Genomic DNA, 20164 nt, shown 5'->3' on the forward strand with positions numbered 1-20164 from the left:
TTTATCCATGGAACTGGTCTAGGCTAACTAGATATCTAACTAATACATCCTCATACATGATAAGCACTGTATATTGATATTTCAACTGAGTAGACTATTCACATAAACATTTTTTTTTTTTTTTAATTCCACAGAAACGACAGAAAACTTATGAAACAGTGTTTTGGCATTGTTGAGTCGTTAATTTTTAAATTTGTTCCACAAGCAAACAAAGGAACAGAATAATGTGTAGATTAGTTTTAGTAGTATTATTAATTACTCAGTAAAAAACAGTTTTTATGTTTTCTAGTCTTATAAAATTTTAAATCATGGTGAAATCGCCACAATTTTAAACTCATCCTCAGTTTTACGTGACGCATGGGTTCCGATCAAATTCGTGCTAAGCGAAATACAAAGCCAATGAAATAACAAGCAAAATTCATTACAAATTACTTTTATTGCCTAAAAACTTGTGGATTTTTTCTTGTGCTCAAATAATAATTTTCTTTTCGTAGCAGTTAACACCGTTTTCTATGGATTGCTGCAGATATAAAACACGGTTGATATCTCTGTCCAAACTTTCCAACATCTCTAGACCAGAATATATTATTGAAAGAGCCTCGTGGATTACACTTGATGATACTTTCTTTCTTCTGGCGGTTCTTCTTCGTTTATTTGGAGTGCCATTAATTCTTCATCGCTCAAAGGCGCGCTATCGGTTGCTACGGATTCTTCGAGCTCTTCGACCGCAATACTTCAAAGCTCAGACCTTTCCATCATAACGGCGATATCCTCAATCACCTGTCTTATAGTATCTTGAACTCGCAATTGTCTGCTCGGTGAATCTACCACATCAGGCCAGAGGTTTTTTCAAACTCCGTTCATACAGCTCAGCTTCACTTCATTCCAAACTGCAACAATTTTTTGTGCAGCATTCATAATCTTCCAACAATCACGAATAGATTGTTAAAAGTAAACCTTGAAATTTTTTGTAGACCCCTGGTATGAAGGCTGTAGAATTGAGGTGGTATTGGGTGGCAAAAACATCATCTCTACTTCAAAACCTCGCGGTGACATCAATATTGGTGGATAACTAGGTGCCTTGTTAAGAACTAATAAAACTTTTGAAGGCAGTCCATTACGATTGCAGTTCTCTTTGACATCTGGACAAACGCTGTTTGTATACCAGTCGGAAAAACCTCTATTGTTACCCAGGCTTTTCGATTGGATCGCCAAATAACTGGTGAGCTATCTGTATCAGCGTATACCGCGAGGTGTTTCCGACTGATATACCATCCAAAGTTTCAATTTGAAGTTTCTAGTCGCATTTCCACTAGAAAGAAGATCTAATCGATTTTTGGCTGCTTTATAACCACTTGCCTGCTTTTCTTCTTTGGAAATAAAAGTTCAGGATGACATCTTTTTCCAATAAAGACCGATTTCATCTACATTGAAGACAAGGGGAAAATTTTTTTTCGCAGTATATAATTGTATAGCTGGGTAGGCAATTGGAACGCAGCTGCTGTATCTGTGCTTGCTGTTTCGCCAGCTACACAAATGTTAAGCAAATTTAATGGACTCATTTTCCAATCCAGCCTTTGCTTGCAACGAAAGATGGAGCATCACCTTGCTGGTTGAGGTTGCCATATAAAGAAATCGCTTTAGCACATGTGATAACTTACGTAATCAGTCGCTTGAAGTGAATAACTGTGATATACATTAAATTTTAGATCAAGATTTCTCTTCAAATTGTCTCCAAAGTTTTCTCGCACAATTTTTTCTCGAGCTCTAGTGACCATTAAACCACGTAACAGAAATAATAATAATCTTCTGCACATATATAATTAGCAACAGTTTGTATTGTTCAAATATCTTCATTCCCAATATGGAGTAAGCAAATTTTTGTCACTGAACGTTCAAAATTCCATTGAAAGTATTTACATTCACAACCCTAATGTTTTCGTAGTTACAGGGGTGTATTATTCCCATTGGCCAGCTGAGACGTGAATATTGTTGCTTTAAATCACTACCTCCTTTTATTATGGATAGATGAACTTCAATTCTGTTCTAGCTTGTAAAGTCTGGTTTCCAACGGTTCCAAAAATGTTAGATTATCTGTTGAAGTCGTTGATAATGAGACAATCTTCCTGTTCGTATTTGAATCATGTCTTGTTGAGGTTTGCTGTTCAGAACGTCTCCATTTAAATGTTTGAATGTAAGGTACGCGTTGCCAACGATTCTTTTCATATATTTGACAAGCTTGACAGCTGCCTCCATCTACCTTAGGCTCTTTGACATTTCGAATCAACAAATTTTTTTTAGTTCATTATCAGTTCCCAAAAAGTAACTACAGATATTGAGTAAGATTGTGTTACAAATTCCACGCCTATAAACTCACATACAGGTATGCAAATGGACAAACTAAAATATGCAAATCATTTACTTAAAATACGCACAAAAATGTTAAAAATATGTAAAATACGCGCTTATTTGGGTTTCCCTAATTATAATAATATCCGCACGCCTATGGATCGTCGATTTCCTTTTCCCTCAGACCCGAAACGATCGATGTTGATGAGTCGCATTCTGAACTTTGTTGTCAAGAGATCTGGATTAACTATTTCAATTTGATGTAATTTTCTTTCATATTATCACATGCATATTTTGAATAGCAATCGTAATTGCAATCTCAATTGAAAATAAATTATTTCCAGTGCATTTTCCACACATAAAAATAGCTAATAACTCTACAGAGCGCAGCTAAAATACACTGGTAGACAAAAAAATCTTCTAGTTTTAACATAAAGCGTACGAGGATGGTTCTAGAAGTACTTGGTCTAACCTAGGGATGGCGGTAGTTGTTTGAAAAAATCACTGTATTAGAGAGTTGCAAGTTTGAAGATGCCACGTTGTTTAGTATTTGTTTGGTAGCCATCAATAGTGAATGTCTTCAATGAATTTGTTTACATGGAAAAATTGGTCAAGAACAATCAAAAAAATGGACGGAAAAGGGAGAACCGGTTCCAAAGAAGGCAAAGACCTTTCCATCTTTAGGTAAGGTCAGAGCGTCGGTTTTTTTGGATGCGTGTGAGATCATTTCTATTGATTATCTTGAAAAAGGAAAAGCTATCGACGGCGAGTATTATGCGAACTTATTGCAACGTTTGAGAAAAGAAATCAAACAAAAACGTTCTATTTCATCAAGACAATGCACCAGCTCACCAAATTACCCTACTAAGATGCTCAGAAATCTATTAGTTAGTACATTAAATATTAGGAAAACAAAATTTTTTATCTCTATCTCATTTTATATTATTATTATGGGTTAAATCTTCCCTATCAAAAACCAAAAGTAATTACCCATCATACCTATATCCTATCATCTTTGGTACTGAATTTCCAGTGTTCTGATGTCTTGAAGACACCTTCCATCTTGTTCGCCATTGACAGCTCCCAAATTCACACTTACGAACGAGTTCCAGATTCTCATGTTGGGTGAGCTTTTCGATAAAATTAGTCCAGCAACTTTTTATTTGTTAGTATAATCAACTAGGCGTTACTTAACTAAGGAAAAACTTGTACTTTTTACCTAAATCCTTCACAAAATCTTTCATAGTACAACTTTGAAAGGAAGCGGAGGCAAAAGGTCATTTTTTAGTCGAATTTTTCGAAGAAAAATTAGACTATTACGGTAGGCATGAAGAAAATGGGAGGCACATCATTTTTCCCATGTTTTGAGACCTCCTGAACACGATTATGATGATTTTTCGAATGTCTGTAGTTTATAAATATATATATATATATATATATATATATATATATATATATATATATATATATATATATATATATATATATATATATATATCTGTTTAAGCTACAATTCTTATTTTCGTCTCTCGAGCAATTGCTATGGGTCCGATTTGGTTCAAAATTAGCATACATGGCATTTTTGGCGGCGGATTGATGTTATTAGAGTTTGGTTGAAAACAAATGAATATTTCGAGGGGTCGCAGTGCAAAAAAAGTGGTTTTTGACCTTTGCTCACCTCTGCAGGTGAAGCGAAAAGCGACTGAAAAATGAAATTTCACATGTAGGTTCAATTAGTTGCGAGATGATTTCCTGTCTAAGGTCGAAACTTTCCATCTCCACCCCTCTTCATTTTATGGTCATTTTTGTTATATTTATTTATTTTTTGTCCGAAAAAGTTTAACTAGAGGGTTCGAACTTCACATGCAAGTAGGGGTGATGTTGAAGATTTGTCTTTCTCAAGTTCAAAGTTTTCTTCTTCGGTTCTTCTAGCACAAAACGCCCGAAATCATTTTGATCGTTGTAATTGTTGAACTGGACCGCCTCCTATTTAATGAATAATACGAGTATGATCGTTGCTAGGGTGATTTTTTTTACTTCCCATTTTCGAAATTTCTTGTCATTATGATGAATTTTTTCTTTGTTGTCAATTGGAATTGAACAAGAGGGTTCGAGACCACCGGGTCTATTGAAATTATGAATTTTCATTCGAGAGAGAGAGAGTTAACTTGTGAAATGAAAAGTTATTGAGGAATAGCAAATTTTCCATATAAAGAAATAATATTGAGAATTGATATCATTTCCAAGAAATTCATTTTATGGAAAGATTTGTTTGTGTATTAGTTAAATTCTTCATCCGACGAAATATTCGATTTTCGTGATGGAGCTCTGCTGCTCACGGCTTTTTTTTGTATTTACATTTTGATATCAAAGTTGAAATTCTGATATTTTCGACCAAATTTGCTTCACTGCAAAAGAAACAAAGCAAACTGATGTTTGGTAAACCCTCCCGAAAATACCTCTCAAATGTTCTAGGTTAGGATCTGCGATCAGGTGATTGATGATCTACCTCATCCTAGTTGATAGTTCCCGAAAAACTTAAAAATTTTTAATTTATTAATACCTGTTTTTTTTAAATATCCAATTGTAAATAAAATCTATGTATCTGATTGAGAAAAAGTACTACAAAGTATAATTCATATCACATTTATTGATCAAAATATCGAGTCTACTATAACATAAAATAAATTACAGCTGCCAGTCTTCAGAACAAATAAAATTAGAATACAGATGAAAAACATTGAGTTTTAGGTTAATACACAATAATACATTTTATATTTTTTCATATCTAAATCAGTATTCTCTACCACGTGTCTTATTATCATCACAAATATAATAATAGCGAAGCAAAAATTCAGTCCCATTGTTACCACGTTATCTTTAAAAATTCTTGCGGTTTTTTGACAGCAGATCAATTTTCCATCCATTGTTCTGAAACAAAAAGTTTCACTTTAATAATGATCAAAAAGAATTTAGTAAACACCATGTTTTAACCGAAGCTTTTCCCTGTTTTAAGGTTATGTTTCTTATAAGTTATAAAAACTCAACGAATCAAAATTTACTTTACTTCAAACGACGTTTAAAATCAGTAAACACCATGTTTCAACCGAAACTTTTCCCTGTTTTAAAGTTATGTTTCTTATAAGTTATAAAAACTCAACGAATCAAAATTTACTTTACTTCAAACGACGTTCAAAATCAGTAAACACCATGTTTTAACCGAAACTTTTCCCTGTTTTAAGGTTATGTTTCTTATAAGTTATAAAAACTCAACGAATCAAAATTTACTTTACTTCAAACGACGTTTAAAATCAGTAAACACCATGTTATAACCGAAACTTTTCCCTGTTTTAAGGTTATGTTTCTTATAAGTTATAAAAACTCAACGAATCAAAATTTACTTTACTTCAAACGACGTTTAAAATCAGTAAACACCATGTTTTAACCGAAACTTTTCCCTCTTTTAAAGTTATGTTTCTTATAAGTTATAAAAACTCAACGAATCAAAATTTACTTTACTTCAAACGACGTTCAAAATCAGTAAACACCATGTTTTAACCGAAACTTTTCCTTGTTTTAAGGTTATGTTTCTTATAAGTTATAAAAACTCAACGAATCAAAATTTACTTTACTTCAAACGACGTTTAAAATCAGTAAACACCATGTTATAACCGAAACTTTTCCCTGTTTTAAGGTTATGTTTCTTATAAGTTATAAAAACTCAACGAATCAAAATTTACTTTACTTCAAACGACGTTTAAAATCAGTAAACACCATGTTATAACCGAAACTTTTCCCTGTTTTAAGGTTATGTTTCTTATAAGTTATAAAAACTCAACGAATCAAAATTTACTTTACTTCAAACGACGTTTAAAATCAGTAAACACCATGTTATAACCGAAACTTTTCCCTGTTTTAAGGTTATGTTTCTTATAAGTTATAAAAACTCAACGAATCAAAATTTACTTTACTTCAAACGACGTTTAAAATCAGTAAACACCATGTTTTAACCGAAACTTTTCCCTCTTTTAAAGTTATGTTTCTTATAAGTTATAAAAACTCAACGAATCAAAATTTACTTTACTTCAAACGACGTTTAAAATCAGTAAACACCATGTTATAACCGAAACTTTTCCCTGTTTTAAGGTTATGTTTCTTATAAGTTATAAAAACTCAACGAATCAAAATTTACTTCACTTCAAACGACGTTTAAAATCAGTAAACACCATGTTTTAACCGAAACTTTTCCCTGTTTTAAAGTTATGTTTCTTATAAGTTATAAAAACTCAACGAATCAAAATTTACTTCACTTCAAACGACGTTTAAAATCAGTAAACACCATGTTATAACCGAAACTTTTCCCTGTTTTAAGGTTATGTTTCTTATAAGTTATAAAAACTCAACGAATCAAAATTTACTTTACTTCAAACGACGTTTAAAATCACCTTTTTCAACGTTATGAAGATGTAAGAAGAAGACTTCTCGTATATTATCAAGTTTCAAGTATTTATAGATGATATTCTGACAGTTACGATGACAATACTAACCTATATCTCAAAAAAAGAAACTAGAAAATAATAATAGTATAAAGTTTTTTTTTTATTTTTAGTTGGTGACTATGGCTGATCAAAACGATCTTGCACGACTAAGCACGATTGTATTCTATTTCTAGAAGAATCTAGAAGCATTTACAATGATCTAATAATTCGAACTATTTTAATTATTATAGTAAAATTGGAAGTGGCTATTTGAATCTATATTTATTATTATTTCCTAAAAAAGAAGCAGAAAGTAATGGTTCTAACTTCGTTTACAATGCAAAAAGAATATGAATGCATAGATTAGAATCGATTTGAATTCTGGATTTCGAGGAAGCGACTCGATAAACCCCACTGATTAACGTTTCTCATGATGTTAGGTTAGGTTCATAGTCATATTAATTTGATTTAATTGTTTCAACTTCGGGAATATAAATTCTTAAACAATCTTTATTCATAACTTTCATAAAGATGATTTTCTATTCAGTTATTAAAGCTCTAGCCTTGATAATCCTTAAATTATTTATATATTAATTAGTTTCTCTTGATTATTCTTCATTATCGTTGTGCTGTACTCAAGTGAGATTTTATCGAATGTCATACCTAGAATTATTGCATAAAAAGCTGCATCATTCTGCAATTATTTGTCCCTGATTCTTTGATAAAAATGGTTTCATTGAATGAGAGTAGATGAGATAGATTTAGAAGACATTTAGTTTCAACAAGATAATGCAACGGCAAACACTCCAAGAGCAATGATAGCTGTTTGGAGGAAACACTTCTCAGAACGTTTCATCTCAATTAACTCGATCGCCCGATTTGTCCCCTTGAGTTTATTTTTCTATGGGATTTTTTGAAATCCCGTGCTTATGTGAATCGTCCAAAGGCCCTTTAATATTTGAAGAACAGCATCCAGGAAGAAATCAACAACATAACCGCCTGATATTCTCAAAAGAATCATTACAAATTGTGTCTTGATTTTGGGACGTCACCTTTGTTGTTTTTACTTTCAAAACTATATAAAACTAAACTTTAGATGTGTACCTACATCGCGAAAACAGAATTAAAACTTTCTGATTCATACGAGGATTATTCTAGAAGTACCTGGGCTCACCTAAAGATTGCGTTAGTTGTTTGAAAGGCTCCAAAGAAGACAAAGACCGTTCCATCTGCAGGCAAAGTCATGGCCTTTGATTTTTTTGGATACGCGTGAGATAATTTTCATTGGCTTTCAACGACGAGTAGGTACTATGAAGCAAAAACGGCAGCATTTGGCTAATAAGAAAATGTTTCATCAATACGATTGACCAGTTCACACATCCGTTATTGAAATGGTCAAAATTAATTAATTAAAATTTGAATTTCTACCTCATGCACCCTATTCGCCAGATTTAGCCCCCTAGGATTATTTTCTGTTCCCAGAAAATGACACGGTGGTCAAAGATTTTCCAACAATGAAAAGGTGATGACGGTAGTTAATAGCTATTTTGAGAAGCTTAACTATTCTTATTATAAAAATGGATAACGTTGATATATAAATATATTTTTTTCCAAAATTCTTGCGTTTTCTTTGTTGGGCAAGGTACTAGAATAGGAAGTGCCTAGGATCGGCTAATAAACTCAAAATATTTTGAGTAACGATATTAATAAACAAATTCTCACATTTTCTAATAATTTTTTCAAATTAAACAGTTTTTTAGTACGATTTTTGTTTCTATTTTTGAAAATTCATTTATCTCGGTAAATATATCAAAGTGATAATCTAAAATAGCAAAATGAAAATATAGAAATCATTGACTGAGTATCTGTATTGTATTTTTTTATGGCTCAGTTCCTTTTTCCTGTGATAAATCAAACAGTAATTTTCCTTATTCAGTACATCAACCCCACCCAGTATGCCAAGCTGTAAAATATTTTTACTGAATAAAATTTTTTCCCTCATTATTATGAATTAAATTGAATAGAATACAAAAAAAGAAATTTTTCAAGAAAGCTTCTTCAATATTTAAAACAAAATAGAGTTTTTCTTATTTTTATTGTTTCATAGAAATCGTTATATTAGTAACGTTTTTTTTTTATGTACACACTGTATCTATCAGTAGTTTGTTTGGGGTAATATCTTGCATAATTGAAATGAGTATTACTTTAAATGTCGTAATGCAATAAATAATGCCATTAATTTTATTTTTCATGATTATGTATGGTACACAAACTACTTTATGTATATAATTAAGATAAAAAATATAATTGTTAATGTAAATGTTATTAAACCTTCAAACACTTTTTACTATGTAAATGCCACGTTATAAATAAATATAGTGAATTAAAAAAAGTATAGAATGAATATATAAACATTTGAAATATCTACACACGATGTGACTTAACAGAAAACTTGAATAAAAAAAATTAAGTACACAAAACTTTTTTTCAAGAAGACGCTTACTTTGAATTAAAAGAAACTAATGCAGGGGTACCACAAGGAAGTATACTGGGACCTGTCCAATACCTTTTGCTGTTGACACTGCATGTCACTGAGTTCCTAATGATTAACCATGATAATTAGTAAATAAAAAAACAACTTCTCTGCAAAAATAATAAAATATTAATAATATTTTTTTCCGTTGAAATCGACCTATTCGTAAGAATAAAAAGTAGCAAACTGAAAAGTTATTTTTTTGCAATTTGAGGTTATACAAAAATAAATTTTGAAAAACTTTTTCTCACTTACTTTCAACCCTTATACCCGAAAGGGTTGAGTTGATTTGATTATCAACAAAACTTGGTTTATACTCATTCAAACCCCTGAATAAGCTTCACTGGTAGAATTTCAATTTAAAATTTTTTTTTATTACTGATTCTAGTAAATCATAAAGTTTTATTTTATCATATATTTCAAGCACTCTGTATTTAAATATCATTGTATCTGAGATTACTTGGTAAATGCTCTACAAAAAACTTTTCTTTATTAAACTGATTCCAGTAATAATTTAAAAAGCTTCATTACTTTTTTTGGCAACAAAATTTGGGGTTTGAATAAATGTTTTTAACATATTAATCTTTTTTAATCACCACTACATATAAAAAAGTTTTAATGAGGAGTTTATTAATAAATCAATCTGCTTTAACAATATTTTATATTTATTTTCACTTCTCTGCATGGAATTGTACAAATTGTAAATTGGTAAAATTCTATTGGTAAATTTAAAAATATAGGACCATAAAAAACATATGTGTTTGAATTATTTTGAAAAAAAACCTGCAACTACTATAAATTCATTGATAATTGATCTTGAAAATGGGGTAGTGGAAATCGCAAACATTATTACTTCGAAATACAGGGCGTTTCAATAATAGGACTCAATAAAAATATCCGAATTAAATATTTGAAAAATACAGATATGTTTAACAATGTCAATATTTGTTTGAATAAACTATAATTATAATATAACCATGTAAGTCAAATTTTACTATTGGAAGAAAAAGAAAGAACATCGATTTACCACTCTCTATTTCAGTCTACTCGCCAATAAAATCAAACTTATTATTCTCCTTCTTTTCCGTTCATATCACTGCACTGGAAACTTCATTTTGATCCAATTAAAATAGATTAGAGTGAAATATAAAATGGTATACCGATGATTTTTCTGTCTCTATTTAGCCAATTCGGGGTCAGCTCATCAACATCAAGTTGTGAGTGAGATTATTGAGTGTTTCAAACAAGTTTACAAAGAAAATTCTCTGAAGGAACCAACTGTGAACAAATGGTTTCAAAACTTCCGAGAAGAAGTTAAATAAAAACGCCCGTCGACATCGAGTTCTAATGAAAATGTTGTGGGTTGCGGGCTTGTGTTTTTGAGACTGTAGTCAGAATGATAGCTGACGAACTGTCAATCTACTTAACTCATCTTAATTCTGATACAAACAATTGAATTAAAAAAATTATGTACGAAAATCGTACCGTAGCTCTTGACTCAAGAACAGAAAGGTTGTGTGCTGTGAGTATTAGCTGGATTAGCTGGAAGCAGAAGAAAGAGGGGACTTTTTTAACCGAGTCATCACTGAAGATAAATCCTGGTTTTACAAATTCAATGTGGAGCACAAAAGACAGTGAACGGAAATGTTTACGTTAAAGTTTTATTACGTTTCAGAGGTCGAGACGAATGGATTCTTCGCCCGCCTTATTCGCCATATTTAGCCCCTTGTGACTTCTTCTTTTTCCCGAAATGTAAATTTGTTTTTTGGAGATGTGAAAGTCATCAAGACAGAAACGACACGGAACTCAACAGCTTCGCAACTAAAGACTTTCAACAATTTTATCAACAGTGAAAACGGCGTCGACAGAAGTGCATCTTCCTTAGGAAAACATATTGTAATACCTGAATAATTGTAAAAATAAAGTTGTTATTCAGCTTTTAGACGTATTTTCCAGATAAACCTCAATATTAGTCAAAAGTATCAGCAGAAACTGGAATTCTCATAATAAACATTTTAATATAAAAAAGAGGGCGATTAAGGAAAATAAAATTGAAAGCAACAAGGTAGATAGTGGTGGAATACCAATAAAAAGAAGATTTCTGAAAATTATCTGTGCGCTTGATGAACATTACCGTGCTCTTTCACGAGTTTCAAGAAAAGGAACCAAGAGAAACCTTGGTTATGTAACCATTTGCTATACCAGACTTAACGATCATCATGAACGTAATTGTTTTTTTTTTACTCGAACAAAGAGCATTAAAACAAAGTCTAAACACACTATCCAATATCCAAACTAGTCTTTGATCAACAGATCAATCCTACCTGAGCCAAAACCTTCAAATCGATTAGAAAATTGGGATTCTAAAACGGAACTTGTTCTAAGTCAGTACGATGAGGTATCTGAAGAAAGTGGTGCAAGTTATGAACCATCAATATCAAAATTGACATAATTTACATGATGACTTTGATTTAAACGATTTAGTAGGTGATTTGAATATGTTTGAAAAAACATGCTGAGCTTCGGGGTCTAGATTTAACGAATGGGTTTAACTTGCATAAATAAAAAGATCTTATAAATGAACTTCAAATATCATATGAAGCTTTAGGGTATAATATGTCTTCAAGAATACATATCCTAGACATCTGGACTTCCTTTGGTGCTAAGAGTGACGAACAATACGAGGTTCCATCAGGACATGTAATGGAGAAGCGCTATCGAGGGAAATTGAGTCCAGGAATTCTAGCAAATTATTATTTTTCTGAAGTCAGGTATTCACGAAAACTATGAGTATTTTCATTCCCATGTTATTGTTTGATGGTCCTAGTACATTCAAAATTTAATATAGGTTTTCCTGTGACAAAAAAGATAACCAGTGTGGTTGTCGTATTTTTAATTTTCAATTGAGCTTTTTTGAAACATCGTTCAGTATTTATTTTATACCAATATTATTCTTATGTTATTGAGGGTAGAAGGTCAATAATAGATTTCTCATAAACATCTATAAATTTCTTAGTGTTTTATGACTAGCTATATCCTATAGGTTCCGGAAGCATTATGACAGGAGGATGTTTTCGTTTTATGTTAATCTTTTTTTTTTTATTCCGAAAAAATACTCGTCCTTTTTTCGTTTACTGATTCATTTCCGCGCAGTTAAATACGACGTTACGAGGAAAAAATAACTAGAAAAACTCAATTTTTGATGATGATTCGTTACTTTGAAAGTCATGTAAACATAACAACGTTTCGAGCAAAAAACAAATTTTGATGCGTAGGATGATGGTGAATTCGTACTATTATTTGGAACAAATATAAAACAAAATAAAAGCTCAAATAACCGACATCTAAATTGATCTTTTAATTCTACCAGAACGTTTTTGACTTGTAAGTTCATAGTACAGATAAAAACTATTTCGAGATAAATATGTTGAATTCGTAAATCACCAAAGTTTATCAGTATACGCCATCTATGATTCGTGTAACGAAATCTGTAGTTAAAACCGGCGTTTGACGTTTAAACTAAAGTTTATGAGTACACGCCATCTATGAATCGTCAAACGAAATCTGTAGTTAAAACCGGCGTTTGACGTTTAAACTAAAGTATATGAGTACACGCCATCTACGAATCGTAAAACGAAATCTGTAGCTTAAACCGACGTTTGACGTTTAAACTAAAGTTTTTCATTACACGCCATCTATGAATCGTGAAACTAAATCTGTAGCTTAAGCCGACGTTTGACGCTTAAACTAAAGTTTATGAGTACACGCCATCTACGAATCGTAAAACGAAATCTGTAGCTTAAACCGACGTTTGACGTTTATACTAAAGTTTGTCAGTACACGCCATCTATAAATCGAGAAACTAAATCTGTAGCTTAAACCGACGTTTGACGTCTAAACTAAAGTTTTTCAGTACACGCCATCTATGAATCGTGAAACTAAATCTGTAGTTAAAACCGGCGTTTGACGTTTAAACTAAAGTTTTTCAGTTTACACCATCTATGAATCGTGAAACGAAATCTGTAATTAAAACCGGCGTTTGACGTTTAAACTAATGTTTTTCAGTTTACGCCATCTATGAATCGTAAAACGAAATCTGTAGATAAACCGACGTTTGACGTCTAAACTAAAGTTTTTCAGTACACGCCATCTATGAATCGTGAAACTAAATCTGTAGTTAAAACCGGCGTTTGACGTTTAAACTAAAGTTTTTCAGTTTACACCATCTATGAATCGTGAAACGAAATCTGTAATTAAAACCGGCGTTTGACGTTTAAACTAATGTTTTTCAGTTTACGCCATCTATGAATCGTAAAACGAAATCTGTAGATAAACCGGCGTTTGACGTTTAAACTAAAGTTTTTCGGTTCACGCCATCTATGAATCGTCAAACGAAATCTGTAGATAAACCGGCGTTTGACGTTTAAACTAAAGTTTTTCAGTTTACGCCATCTATGAATCGTGAAACTAAATCTGTAGCTTAAACCGACGTTTGACGATTAAACCAAAGTTAAGTACACGCCATCTATGAATCGAAAAACGAAATCTGTAACTTAAACCGACGTATGACGTTTAAACTAAAGTTTTTTAGTACACGCCATCTATGAATTGTAAAACGAAATCTGTAGCTTTAGCCGACGTTTGACGTTTAAACTAAAGTTTATGAGTACACGCCATCTACGAATCGTAAAACGAAATTTGTAGCTTAAACCGACGTTTGACGTTTAAACTAAAGTTTTTCAGTTCACGCCATCTATGAATCGTAAAACGAAATCTGTAGATAAACCGGCGTTTGACGTTTAAACTCTACTTCAAATTGATTTTTGCAATCCCGGAGCTGCAGTGCATCTTTTATGAATAGTGAAATTATTGTTGTGAATGAATAATATGTTTGAATCTATGAACATTACAGAAAACGAATCACTTGAAAATTGCAAGGCCTTGCACAAAACTAAATGCATTTAAGCTTTGAATACAAAATAAAATATATAAAATTACAACTTACCTCAGAAGCATTATTGTTAATTTAACGTTATTCTATAAATAAATTTATGTGGAAATGTAATTGTACAATGTTTTTCCGGTACTAAGTAAAATTCAGTTTCAATGTTAATAACCTTGGGTCACTCAAAGGAAGTCGTGCGGCTACTAACAGTATAAACGGAATAGAACGCGTGTGTAAATATTAATATGAAATTGCATACTTTCACCGATTCCATAATCTATTACTCAACTTATGATAAATAAGAAAGTATGATGTTCATTATATTGTGCTACTTAAATATTTATTGTTTACTAAATTTGAACAAAACAATACTAATACACTATTATTTATTGGTATTAATTACAATATCTACATTTTTATCAGAAATAATGAATATTTCAAATGGATCATCAAAATATATATTTTGTGCTTTTAAAAATCTGTAGTTACAGTAAAAAGTTTAACGAAACTAGTGCAGAAAAATATTTATCCCAATCATGGTGTAGAAAACTCAATATAACTGAAACCAAATCTTTATATTCACTTCAATACAACAAGCCAAGCGATTTTTGAAACTTTGCAATCCATTTTGCAACATTCCTGACTGCTCAGCTCTGTGGTAAGTGACCTCATAGAAAATAGTCGAAACGAATCATGTCGGGTGATCGTGGGGGCCATTCGATAAAACCACGCCTTCCAATCCATCATCTAGGAATCTGTTGAGAATTGATCAATTGACAGCTGACCCGAACCCAACCTAACCTTGACCCTATCCAACTTCACACAATACTTTTGTTTTATATAGAGTCAAAGTTGGTAATTATGTATTCTAATGTATTCTGATTTTATTAAAAATTAGTAGGCGATAAGCACCTTTTGACAGTTTCATGTAATAGTGACACAAGCGAAAAGAAAGGCGAAAGAAAAACGTGCTCCGAAATTGTTATTCCGTTATTATTGTTATTTGAACGTACTTTTGAAATCCTGTTCAATAAATCGAACATTGATCAAGATTGGACTCAATTTATTTGCAACTACAAACCCAAAACCCACTGTAAATTAACAACAGAATAACATTATTGCCTCACCACATACGCTTAGTGAGGTGGGGCACCATCTTGATGTAATAGCAAAGTTCATCATTTTTCCGGAAAAGGAAAGGTCTGACAACAATGTAGATACCACCATAATACCAGTATTTTAAATTTATAAAAATCGTTCAAGCCGTTTCCGAGATAATTGAGGCGTAAAACTTACTCTGTATAAAGCATTCGATTTCAAGCGCCAGCAGCTGCAAGGTTTTGAATTATGGTGTCACGAAGATTGCGTACAATTGGAATTTAGCATGGGTACAGCCCACCAAGTTCGTATTTGACGAGGGTGAGACCCATTACGTTGCGGAGTTTGAAAGACCAAACTGTTAACTAGAAATATTTGAATCAATCAATAAATCAGTTACATAAAAATTACTAACTATGTAAAGTAGTGTTTTCACTAACAACTAGTACTTTCAGCAGTTACAACATTTGAATAATATATAACCCACATATGTTTTTAATTAGGTTTTCTTCGCCCGTCACATTTTACTGCCTGTGCTGTACGCAATCTTAGCTAAATTCTAGCTGTAACAAATCTTTACTGTACGAAATTTTCGTTTTTTAATTATATCTATAATTGCACGGTATTTGACCGTTCTTTTGAGTTTTGCAAAGCCCTTTTTAGAGGAGGCCAAGTCCCTAAAGTGGCTCGTGATTTTAACGTGCTACCAAACATTTAATATGATGCAAAAAAAATTTTCTTGTAATTTCTAGAAGCCATTTTAACAACCAAACAAAATTTTTAATCCAACAACATAATATATAAATAGTCATACCAAAAGAAAGCTTTAATATTCGAATTATAGCCCTTCGTATTCTATGGATCTACCCCAATGATTGGCAAGGTCTTACAGACCTTGGTAGAACCATTATTCGAACTGTTATCTCATGATGCAAGCTCCGGAATAAATATTGGATACAAAAGGAGTTCATTACCAAGTTCTTTGATCTTTTTCCACCTAAATTTCGTAGTATGCTGTTAAGCAATAACTTGTTGTAAGAGAATCCGCTTTCGAGTAACTGAACCTAGATATTTCCCATATAAGATATTATATATTCCCATCAATTGTCCACTATATACCTCGGCATTGATAGCTCGACCATCTGGAATTATTTCGAAGACACACAATAAGAATTGAAGCTTGATAACTATGTAGTGTACCTTTAGAAACATATCGACGACTTATAAATGATTATGAGTCATTGAAAAGCATTTTTTTTTATATTTTACAACCTTCAAATTAGTTTATACGTCATAGATTCTTGAATAGTCGTTAACCCGTTCGAACGAAATTGTTTTTCTACTTTCTTTATTACGATTTTTCATTATCATTCTCGACTGATTCATTTCTTCCGTTAAATCCTTCACATCGCTCGTGAATAATCTTCAAAGTTACAAATTCTCAACTAGATTATTGCGTTTTTAAAGATACTAGAGAATATTACAAAGATCCTACTCAATCCTACTCTATTCGCAAAGTACGTAAATATCGTTAATTGATTATACGAAAGTTGCCTTTAAGTTACTTCAATCCAACAATAGGTGGCGTTAATTACTATTTACGAATATTAATGTTTGTTATTTTTTCTTCAAAACCAGTGGCAATTGAAAAATGTTGTTGAAGTTTGTTCTAAAATGGAAATCACAATCGCTTCGGGCAACTTTTAGTGATGAAGCACCATCAGAAAAGACCGTTTACAATTGGTTTGCAGTTAAATGTCGAGAAGATCAAGTTGTCATCCCAAAACACATCGATGCAGCGCCCAACATGATTAGAGAAGATCGAAACGTAACTTACAGGCATTTCTTAGGATATAGCAGACTGCAATTCAATCGATTTTGGATGTGAGAAAAATTATAGATGGATTCCGCATAAAACGAATCAAACAATTAAATATTTCAATGGGTAAAACATCGAGTTAATGTCTCGTTGCCCGTATTTACCCAATTTATCGCCTAATGACTTTTTCTTTGTACGCCACTGTCAAACAAAAGATACACGATCATCGAGTTCCATCACGTCAGGAAGCAGATTTTCAAAACCATTTTTCAACGATTTTAGTTTCAGAGTTGGAAAAATGTCTTTAGGATTGGTTTGAGCGTATGCAAAAATTTATATTTCGAATATTTCGAAAAGCAATTTGTTTCGAACTTGTTATTTTCATGATTTATTACTTCACGTGCTTTCCAAACGATCTTTAAGTAAGTCCACCGCTTTTGTAATAGCTTGCTCATAATCAAATCATCACCCTGTATTAAAAAATAATTGAAAAATCCAAATGATTATAGCATGAGAAATAAAATTATCAATAAAATAATAATACCAAGTACGATCCTTATATTATTTCAAGAATTGCCTAATTGCCTTACCGATTTGTATTGCCACCATAAAAACCGAAAAAGGAACAGTTTCGAACTGAAACGAAACACTTCAGCTTTTCAGGAGGTAAACTACTGTAACTCGACCGCGGTTTTATCGCTATCTCTACATCTCTATCTAGATCTAAATGTGTAACAACGATCGGCGTCGGATATTGAGGTTAGTATACATTTTATTAAAGGATACACAGTGACGTTCCTTTTTTTTATTTACAATTTATAACCTAGCGAAGTTTGGTTTCCAAAAATAATTCTACATAATGTTCTCCGTGCTCTATTTTGATGAATGAGATAGTGATAGAATGATGAATAATTCGTACTCCATAGGCGTATCATTCCTTTCAGCAGACAGTCAAAATATTTTAGTTAGTTAAATAAATTAATTCACAACTTTGTAAAAACTATTTATTAACAGTGGTTTCCATAGCTGAGAAAAATTTGATGAGTTAATGGAACTTCAAGTACCTAAGGGACATGTGGAATCGCTTAAGTAAGACATTGAGGAGTGGTGAGATAATTAGTTGAAGGTGAAAAAGCAAATAATAGAAAAGACAGACAAACATAGTTTTTATCGACTTCAGGAGTGCTTTCGATTCAATAAAAAGAGAGAAAATAACAGAAGAACTAGAAAAACAAGGAATTCTAGAGAAAAAATTGAGAAAAATAGTAGAAATAATACTAAATAAGAGTGAGATTACAAGACATAACATCAGAAAAGACACACACAAATAAAGGCATCAAAGGCGTTGTGAGGAACGTAGGATTAGAGAATAAGAACAGACGTAACACAACAGATGATGTAACTATCATTAATAAAGGAGATCAATAAATTATAATAGGAAGTAAGGGAAATAAATGCAGAAAAAACAAAATGTATAAAAATTAAACAATTAAAATATGACACAGTATCGACGTTTGACTATTTAGGAATAACGTTGTGACAAGCAGCCAGAAACAGGATAAGGGAAAAGATACAAGAAGAATATCAAGCCTATGGAAGGAACAAAAAAATAATAAAAAACATAACCAAACAAAACAAAATAAAAATGTCCTTAATAAGACTAATAATCAATTATGCGATGGAAACAACATTAATCAACAAAAGGGATGAATAAGAACTTAAAAGAACCGAGAGAAAAATAATGAGAACTATAACAGGTCCGAACACAACACATGGGGGAGAGAAAAAAAACGAAGAATTAGAGAAAGAACCGAAGGTACAAAAACTTAACTGGGTTGAGCATATAATGAGGAGAAAACCAACTGAAATTATCAAAAGAATAACGCAATGGACCCCATTGTGGCCAAGGAGAAGAGGCAGGCCGAGAAAGACTTAAAGAATCGAAATAAAGGAGAACATAAGAACACTCAATATAGAGAACTGGTGGGCAAAATTCCGGAACCGAAGGGAATTGAAATTAATAACAAAAGCAGCCAAGAAAAACTGTAAACTATAATGAAAACAAATATAGAAAACGTGGGATAATCCACGTCAAAAAAGGATTTTAAAGCGCTATAAGCGATAGGATTGAAAGGCTTGATGATGATGATGATGATGATGAGTGTAAGTAAAGGTAGTTACGTCAAATCCAAATCAGAAAAGATGTTACCTTCAGTCCCTGAAGACGATAACTTTGTTATTGAAACGCAGGTCAGACAGTGTAATTGTGAAGATTGTGAGGAATATTTATGTCAAGTTTTCTTGGAACCCAATTATCAATTTGTTTTGATATTCCATTCGAAATTTGAAGTACGTTATCATTATACCGAATCTAATATTGTGACTTATAATGACATGATCATGTTTTGACATATTTTCAAAAATTTTCTACAGTTATAGTGACATTTTCCATTGATACTCAATGACGTTCGGCGCTAGCCATCACTAGTTGGATTAAAACACTTGATATGGATGTTTTCACAATTTTTTTCACTATATAGTGTTACAAAATTTTGTATACTGAACACACTGTTTACATTACCACTACACCAACTTTCACAATTACACAGTTTGACGTCGTTTCGATCACCAAGTAAACAGTGTGTTCACTATGAATATCAACAACGGTTACAGAAATTCCAAATTGATACAAAATGAATGTCTTGCATAAGAACATTTAATTCAATATCAAACTGAAAAAGCCCAGTAAATAAGCGTATAATAGAATTTCCTCGTACCTCCCGAACTTCTTATAGCTCATAAAACAGTGACAAAGTTCATAAAAAATCCATCTTATCTTATATCCTTAACATTGTTACGATTTGAATAGAAATTTATAGTCAAGAAAAAAGCTATTCACTTGTTATATCATAATTCGAAAGATTGAAGGTTTATTTATCAAA

At 32.0% G+C, this 20164-nt stretch overlaps 1 long non-coding RNA gene across 1 annotated transcript; it reads right to left on the reverse strand.

Moving 5' to 3' along the window:
* Positions 1-4979: 4979 nt before the first annotated feature.
* Positions 4980-17958, reverse strand: LOC130894060 (uncharacterized). The gene is made up of 3 exons (XR_009059279.1): positions 17813-17958; positions 15602-15768; positions 4980-5280 (listed from the first exon to the last, which is right to left on the reverse strand). It is a non-coding gene; the product is annotated as an uncharacterized LOC130894060 (long non-coding RNA).
* Between the last annotated feature and the right edge of the window lie 2206 nt (positions 17959-20164).

This window comes from Diorhabda carinulata, chromosome 5, assembly GCF_026250575.1.
Source record: "Diorhabda carinulata isolate Delta chromosome 5, icDioCari1.1, whole genome shotgun sequence".
In the NCBI taxonomy this organism is placed as follows: domain Eukaryota; kingdom Metazoa; phylum Arthropoda; class Insecta; order Coleoptera; family Chrysomelidae; genus Diorhabda; species Diorhabda carinulata.